We start from the raw sequence: 9,085 nt of genomic DNA on the forward strand, positions 1-9,085 counted from the left end.
CTGAGGGCGGATACACAACTTATTTCTGGAGTTAAACCGACCCCCCGATCTGAGAAAAAACAAACAGTTCTTCAGCGGTGTTGAGTTTCGTATTTTAAACACGCTATTCTTGGTATGTACCTCCTGGTCTAGTGCTTAGTTGCCTTCTTTTCATTCTAAATCTCGAAACTTCTTTTGTTTATTTGAAAAAGGATGTGTGTTTTACAACAGAATATTGCACAGGCTACCTTGTTAACGCGCTTACTTCATCCACTTTTTCGTCCCACTGGAAAACCGATATTGCGTGTTCTTAGTGTGTATTTCATTTGTTTGAGTCGGCAGGTATATTATGTGGGTGTCTTTTGTGAGTATATATGTGTGTGGATGTGTGTGAAAGTGTTTGTATGTGTGTGGGTCTATGTGTGTGTTTATATGTGTGTGCACGTTCGTGTGGGTGTGTGCGTGTATGTGTGTGTGTGTGTGTGTCTGTGTGTGTGTGTCTGTGTGTGTGTGTGTGTGTGTGTGCGTGCGTTTGTATGTGTTCGCGTGTGTGTTTTTATCTCTTTTTTTTCAACCACCGTCATTCATTGTGTCCATTATTGGAATAGTTACCTCACAGAAGAACTAAACAACAAGACAGTAATATTTCCCCGTAACTTTCAACAAGTCCACGTCTACGAGCGTCTTCACTTCTTCACTTCCTACTGAGGGGCGTGACTGCAAAACCCCCGCCTTATATTCGCGCGCGGAGTGAGAGAGCAGGAAGGAACTGGACCCATGTTGTCCTGGGTTCACCTCTGCCCAACCTCTCTGTTGTTTACCTGTCCGAATTCTGACACGCTCCTGACCTTGACCTAACATAAGTCTGTGTTGACCACCCCACCAACCCACCCCCACCCCCATCTGTTTTGCGGTTGAGAGATCATATCATTATTATGCTCACGTGTGAGGCTATCTTTGAGTCGCACTTGTTTCATTTCTGCGTCGTGGCTTGTTTGGCACTGCCGAAGTCACAGAAATGTGCGGCTAGCTGTGTTGTTTGGCGCTTATAGAATACACAAACCAATCACACAAATAAATAAATAGTTGTGTTCATTCTCGAACGAAGATACTCAAAGAACGTCATTCAAACGCAGTCTAGACGACCCTGTGTTGATGAGTGGCTGGTAGAAAATAAATACTCCATCCTGGTCTGTTTTGTTCTGTTTTTGGTTGTTGTTTTTTTTCAGGGCAACTTGAATTCTCAATTTTCTCCATTTTTGAAGTGTGGGTGGTTGGCGGGTGCTCTGGTGTGGTTTGCTTCTTCTTTCCTATCAAACATCTATCGTCCTGATCTCCCCTTCATCATTTTTATGTTTGTTACTCTCTTGTAACACCTTTAATCTTCTGGCGCTCATATGACCTTGCGCAGTTGAGAGCGCCGTAAAACCTCTACTAAAACTTAAACTTAACTTATTTTTTAAGTAAAGTGCCAAATGTTTCGAAGGGGCGCTACTGCATTGGGTCGAACACGACAGGACACTGGGCGACTCAAAATGTGGAATTCAAAAGATTTGCAAAAAACGAATTGGGAAAACGCGAAATAATTTTTTTTTTTAACGTGCGCGAAAAAAAAAATTTAAACGCTCCAGAATTTAAAAAACAAACAAAAACAATAATTCAAGCAGCAACAAAATTCGCCTTCATATTGATGTTTGGTTCTTGCAAATGAAGAACATGGGTCTGCTGTCAACCCACGAAACGCCCTTTTTGTCATTTTTGGCGCCAATTGTTTTTTTAAATATACAACATCAATAGTCTGATTAGTTACCCTATTTGTGTGAAAAAATTCTATGTCAAACCATAACCACCTTTTGAATAAATTAGCATACAAAATTTGGAAGAACGCCTTTTGTCAAATTTACGGTCACGCTGACAAAACGCCTTTTTTTTTTAGAGAGGTCGCTGACAAAACGCCTTTCGTCCCCCCCCTCCCCACCCCCTCCCCCCAAACAGCCGTGGGGAGGAAAGGTTTTCTATCTCTCAGCTTGTTCTAACAATGGGCGTTCCAGTACACTGCTCTTTGGGGACATTCCTAAACCAGGGGGGTTGTAAAACAATATTAATTGCCTGCCCTGGTTATTCTTTGAGCTGAAGTATGACACATTATATATAGCCCTGGATCTCTTTGTCTTTTTGGGAAGATTACTGCGCTACCATTAATGTCCTCATGACTTGTCGCATGGTACACGAGATGGCTCACTTTCGCCGTACATTAAAATAGTACAAAACGACCATTAAAAAATCGCAAAGAAAATACTTCAAGCAAAACAATGTCAGAACGTCTTTTTATTGTCCTGTACCAGCATACATAATATCATTATAGTGGTTCACGCCTCGGGTACTGTCTCCCTCCGACGCCCCCCCCCCTTCCCCCCACTCAAACACACTCATACACAAAAACATTCGCACACATACACATACACATACACACACATTCTCATATACATACACACACATACATATAATAATATACATAAATATACACATACACAGACTTACACATACACATACACATACACACACATACATACACATAATAAAATACATACACATACACATACACAGACTTACACATACACATACACAGACTTACACACACACACACACATACACACACGCACACACACACACACACACACACACACACACACACACACACACACACACACACATATATATACAAGAAGATATATACACACATAAAAAAAATTATAAAAACTAATTGAATCCTACGTTCTATCATAAAAATAATTATTAAACTCGAAACCAGCGTATCAACATTAACAGTACAAAAAAGAAGTATCTTTATCAAAAGTGCATCTTGTCGCATTTAATTTTCTTTTCACAAAGAAGACGCACAGTTGGTGGTATTGATCTCTTCTTAGACTTCTCAGTCAGAATTTGGAGATGTGAGCTGAGATGCAGAATAACTTAAAAGTTTACCGCCAACCACTGGAAAATGGCGTTCTGTCAGCGAACTTCTAAAAAAGCGTTCTTGATTAAACGCATTCTCAGGGAGAATCATCATCATCATCATCATCATCATCATCATCATCATCATCATCATCATCATCAAGTGCCAGATCTGCGACAGACATCGCCGATCATGGTTCTCCATTTATTTCTTTGCTCGGATGCTCTCAAAAAAGCTACGTTTCCCTGATATTTCCCTTTACCCATTTTTTAGATATCTCCAGTAGATTGTTCTTGGCCTACCTCTGCCTCGTTTGCCTTCAATTTTGCCAGTGAGAGCTAGATGTTCAAGGCCCTTATGTCTATTCTACTGCATTTGCCGTTTCCTGATTGTTTTTAACATTGAGCGTCCCACGTGGGCTTCATCAAGCACCAGCACCTCATTTGATTTCTTTTCCCTCCGCGATATTCTTAGCAGTCTCCAAAGAAACTACATAAAACCCATAAAGGGTGGCAAAACAACAACGTACATCCAAACATACGCTCCTTGTAACGTCAGTAATACAGAGGAAGAAAGACCATCATTTTATTTCCAAGACATGAATGACCACATTAACGCCATCAAGAGCAAAGAAGATATATTTATCTTGGGAGATTTAAATCGCAGAGTTGGACAAAGAATTAAAGAACCCCCTGGGAAGAGTACTTGGGACCCCACAGAGATAAAGACACAGACTTCAACAGTAACAAAGTGAAGCCAGAGGGCTCGTGGCTCGTAAATACCAGGTGAAATTAGTACCCTGGACGCCGCTACCCGCGCCAGAGAACCGTAATTACAACTCGTATTGTTGGACACACCACTACTGTCCAGGTTAGCATCTCACCACTACCCGCGCGAGAAGTGTAATTACAAACGGGACGCCACTGTCCAGGACAACATCCTGTAGAGCAGGGAACCTTAGAGTGGTGGCGTATATTATTATTTATAATACCTTGCTGCTGCAAAATCAGTTAAGTCCGTGATTTGTAAGATCACCAAGAACGATATTGAGATCTGTCTCCCTTCCTGTTTATAATATATAAGGACACAATAAAGCAAGATGCAAACCAAAGCCCAGAAAACCTAAATGAACTTCTGTTTGCAGACAACCAATGTTTTATTCATCCAAACCAACAATACCTCCAAAATCACACTATCGAACTGAACTAAAGCTGCCAGAAATTTAACATGAAAATAAGCACATCACAAACAAAAGTTATGAAAGTGAGCCAAAACCGTAGTCCCCTGGACATCCATGTCAATAGTAAACAACTGAAATAGGTGAAGAAGTTCTAATATCTTGGCAGCACTTTTTCTGAAAACAGGTCCATAGATAGAGATATAGAAATGCGAACTCAAAAAGCCAACGCATTCACCTACCAGCTCGCACCCCTCCTATCTCGTCCAAACATCTACATGGACTCAGAGAGACAGCTTATCACCTCAATATTCATACCAACATTAGGCTACCAGTGTCAGATCTGGACATTAAGTAAAACCCTTGAAAGCAAAATCACTGCATGCGAAATGAAATATCTCCGCAAAACCCTTAACATCACAAGACAAGACAGGCAGAGAAATGAAGAAGTAAGAGCAGCGAACGGCATTGAGTCCTGCCTGCATTACATAGAAAGACAGAGGATAAAAATAATGGTTTGGCCACCTGTTACGTATGTCACCTGGCCAGCCAGCCTCGAGAGCCTACAACACTAAGCACTCAGGTTATAAAGGAAGAGGAAGGCCACTCAAAAGGTGGATCAAGGGTGTCAAGGAAACCCTGAGAGAATACATAATAATAATAATAATAATAATAATAATAATAATAATAATAATAATAATAATAATAATAATAATAATAATAATAATAATAATAATAATGATAGTAATAATAATAATAATAATAATAATAATAATAATAATAATAATAATAATAATAATAATAATAATAATAATAATAACAACAATTGCATTTATATAGCGCATTTCCATGCTCAAGAGCATGCTCAATGCGCTTTACAACTATTATTACCCCAGCAGGCCCTCTGAGAACACTCAGAAACATTCTCGGCTTCCGCGGAAGCATACAGTGCAAGCTGCAGATTTCACGCGCTCAAACACTATCAAACTGACAAGATCGTTCACTGTCTATAGACGGGTACCCATTTCCACCTGGGTGAAGTGAGGAAAATTTGTGCAACAACGTCGGGCCCCTGACGGGATTCGAACCCATGACCTTACGGTTGCGAGTCCGAGAGCCTAACCACTAGGCCACCACGCTACAACTGAAAGAGCTGCGGAGCTGGCCTACCATAGAAAATTGCATCTCCCCTCGACGCCTAACGGCAACAGAGAATGAAAAAGTAAAAGTAAAATAAGTAGATCAAACGCCTTGGTTCACTCTTTCACAACCAGGGGGTGTTTCCTCGCCTGGACCAGCCCCTATCTGTGACCTACTTTCTGATTCTGCCTATTCTCAAAAAAATTAAAAATCTTGAGTTCAATTTTCAATATTAACCACATGTATCATCTTATGAAAGTAAAAGGAGAAATGTTGACCTGTATTAACATTATTGCGAAAAACGATCATTCTTCAGTCTGAGATTTCAGATTTGATTGTTTCAAAAATAAGTGTGGTTTTGAAGTAGGAAATGGCGAGTAGAAAAGGTGTTTTGTCAGCGCAGGGAAGTAATTGGTGTTATCGATTAAGGAATCAACGAGGAAAGACGTCACGATAATATGAGTTTGGCTTAAATAGGTCACATCGTGTGCAAACTGTGTCCTTGTCATGATGAATGGTGACAGTTGGCAAAATTTCAAGAGTAGGCCTACGTGTTGTTTACCACCAAACCTGCTGTTGTTGCTGTTGTTGTTTTCGTTGTAGTTATTGCTATTGTTGTTATTGCAGTTGTTGTGGTTGTTACAGCTGTTGTTGCTTCTGTTGTTAATATTGTTGCTGTTGTTGTTTTCGTTGTAGTTATTGCTATTGTTCTTCTTATTGTTGTTGTGGTTGTTGCTGCTGTTGTTGTTTCTGTTGTTAATGTTGTTGCTATTGTTGCTATTGTTGTTGCTGCTGATGTTGTTGTTGCTTTTGCTGCTGTTGCTGTAGTTGCTGTTGTTATTGCTGTTTTCTTGTTGTTGCTGTTGCTGCAGCTGGTGATGCTGCTGCTGCTGCTGCTGCTGCTGCTGCTGCTGCTGCTGCTGCTGATGATGATGATGATGATGATGATGCTGTTTTTATTTTTATTTGTGTTGTTGTCGTTATTGTTATTGTTGTTGTTATTGATGTTGTTGTTGTTTTATTCACCCTTTTTTCCTCCCGTATACATTCCTAATTACAGCAGTAAGGCCCTTCCCTGTCGCACACAGGCCTCCCGGGTTCCATTCCCAGAATGTGTAGGGAGTACCTCGGTCTGTCTGCCTGGATGTTATTCCCTCTCGGCTCAGGTTGACCCTCTCATGCTGGACTGGAGCAGGCCTCCTAATGATCTAAACTGTGTCGATGGGAGCGTATGAACACCTACCTCTATCTAAAACATTCTTTGAATCCCACATCTGTGTCAGTTGTCGCATACAATTTAATGACGAAAGATTAAAGGCAACAGGGGCAGGAACGATACGATTTTGTCGAATCACTCGCCTTGGAGAAAGCTCTGACGTGTGCACTCCTCCACCCCCTCCTCCCCCTCCACCCCCTCCACCCCCTCCTCCCCCTCCACCCCCTCCACCCCCTCCACCCCCTCCTCCCCCTCCGCCCTCTCCTCCCCCTCCACCCCCTCAAAGTCAAACCGGTCGACCCGGTCCACCTCCACCCTCTCCTCTAAGATAGTGGCTATGGAGCAGTCAACAAACCTAGATCAGAATGTCCTGATACGCCGTTGACCTCTATTGAAGACAGGTGACCCCTATACTAGCCTGTCTCGTCCTGTTTGTATTTCGTGGTCGCCGAACCGGTCATGTCACCAGGGGCGAAGCGTCTACAGAATCAAACAATCACTGCTTCCCTTCTGTTTAGTTTCAGTTGAGGTTTTACGGCACTCACAACTGCATACAGTCACATGAGCGCCAAGGGGTGGATGTCAACAGAGAAGTCCTTACAGGAAATCAGACTTACTCTGCTCACCTCTCTAGTTTCAACAGCACAAAGTCTGCTTCGACTATCAAGGCACCCCGGAAATAGCGGGTCACAACAGTGTGATAAACATACAGATGAAGAAAGGGAAAATGACAATAGTAACTTAGTAAGGATTAGGAAAGAAATTTACAATTCTATTGTGCACTAGAGCGAGAAATGCCCCCCCCCCCCTTATGGGAATGGCCTAAAGACACTTCGGTCAGTGGCACCGCCCCGGGGGGGTCTGCTTCCCTTCCCTAATCTGGGAACATCGCGGCCGTCAAATACACCCAAAGACGTAGGCCTTATAAATGTATGTACATAATATTTTAAATTTGAGTCGTGTGCGTGTGCACAACACTCAAAACTGTTCCATTGCGTCTTAAATACCCTGTTCACCCCTCTTGGGCCATTTTCAAAAGCAGCCACAAGCACTGATTATGTAAGCTAACAATAGGATTGGTGAAGTCTGCATAAAAGGTCTACATGTGTGTGTGTGTGTGTGTGTGTGTGTGTGTGTGTGTGTGTGTGTGTGTGTGTGTGTGTGTGTGTGTGTGTGTGTGATTGGGGGGGGGGGGGTAACTCCTAATAACCTCGTGGCTGACGTGAGTTCTTGGTTTTGTTTTTCCTCCAACTTTTATCGCGCCAACATCAGGTCACTGATATGAATTCCTGGCCCCGAAAAGCTAGCCTAGACAAAGCAATTTGTGCTATGGTCATCTGTGCTTCTTTGCCTTCTGTTTATGTATTCACATCTTTTGGGGGCTCCAGTGGCTAAGTAAGTAGTGAGTTTAGACTCAAGTAATGCCAAGCAAGAGTTGGTGACACGGGGATCAGATGGGTGGTCACTGGGGTGTGTCCTTGAACAAGACACGACATCCCTAGCTCAAAATACAGGGCGCTGCATAGTGGTGAACGACAAGGGCTTGGTTGTAAACTGTTCTGTATGTGTGTAATATTGTGTACTTATGTATGTATTTGTGCATGTATTTATGTATGTACGTATTCATAATTATGTATTTATGTATGTACGTATTTATAATTATGTATGTATGTATGTACGTATTTATAATTATGCATGTATGTATGTACGTATTTATAATTATGCATGTATGTGGATGTATGTTTGCCATTACAAACCAAAGTGCCCTCCTGGGACAAATAAAAGTGTAATTCATTATTTATTTGTACTATTTTATCTATTATTTTTAGTTACATTTAATGTTGCAAAACCATAACTACGTTTTGCCCAAAGTGGGAAGGAAATTATTTAAAGTGAGCTATTTTCTCAATTATTTTGGTGTGTGACCGTAAACTAATTTTATGAATTCAGGATATTTTTGTTTCAATCACACTTCAGTGATGCTGCCTCGAGAAAGAAGTTTGGCTTATTATGCTCACATTACGGGGCAAGTTTTCGTGTGTGGCCTCATTTCTGGCAGGGTCTCTGTGTCACTTTGCTCACACTCTGTCAAACAAATCTGCCCTCGCCCCTGGCCGCAACTATCAGTTGTCAGGCGGAGAGTGCAGAAACTCGACAGCCAGAAACCAACACTGTGTCATTGTTCTCAGGAAAACTGGGGCTGAGAACATGACCCAACGGGGTCACAGAGATAAAGGGACTTTGACACAATTTGTTATCGTATCGGGATTCAAGAACTTTTAGATCCAGGACACGGTGTCCTGTGTGACTTCACAACAGAGCATTAAAATTTGAACAACGTAACGACTGAGCGGCTGTACTGCAGAGGAACGGTCTTGACAAATTCCTCAAACTTCCTAGTTGATTTAGTTGATTACCTAGTACGTCAAGTCAAATTGTTGTTGAATTGTTGCCCTCGTAGCGACCTCAATTTCAATGTGACTTTGACCCATAGATGCTTTGACCTTTTAGTTTTATAGTTTTATATTTCTGATCTCTTCTTCGGCTGCCTCGTCAGTGAGATAGGCTACTCGTACTCTTAGAGAGAGAGAGAGGGGAGAGAGAGAGAGAGAGAGAG

At 41.8% G+C, this 9,085-nt stretch overlaps 2 protein-coding genes across 2 annotated transcripts in view; both read right to left on the reverse strand.

The window, feature by feature from the left end:
* LOC101855607 (cytochrome P450 2D26-like) overlaps nt 1-699 on the reverse strand; it is a 42,689-nt gene extending 41,990 nt beyond the window's left edge. The window contains exon 1 of the mRNA XM_035973126.1: nt 592-699. The gene's annotated coding sequence lies outside the window, so the exon portion shown is untranslated. The remainder of the gene's footprint in view (nt 1-591) is intronic.
* LOC101856062 (steroid 17-alpha-hydroxylase/17,20 lyase-like) overlaps nt 1-9,085 on the reverse strand; it is a 16,839-nt gene that overhangs the window by 6,018 nt on the left and 1,736 nt on the right. The gene's annotated exons all lie outside the window — the stretch shown is intronic.

Source organism: Aplysia californica, unplaced genomic scaffold (assembly GCF_000002075.1).
Source record: "Aplysia californica isolate F4 #8 unplaced genomic scaffold, AplCal3.0 scaffold01020, whole genome shotgun sequence".
Taxonomy (NCBI): Eukaryota; Metazoa; Mollusca; class Gastropoda; order Aplysiida; family Aplysiidae; genus Aplysia; species Aplysia californica.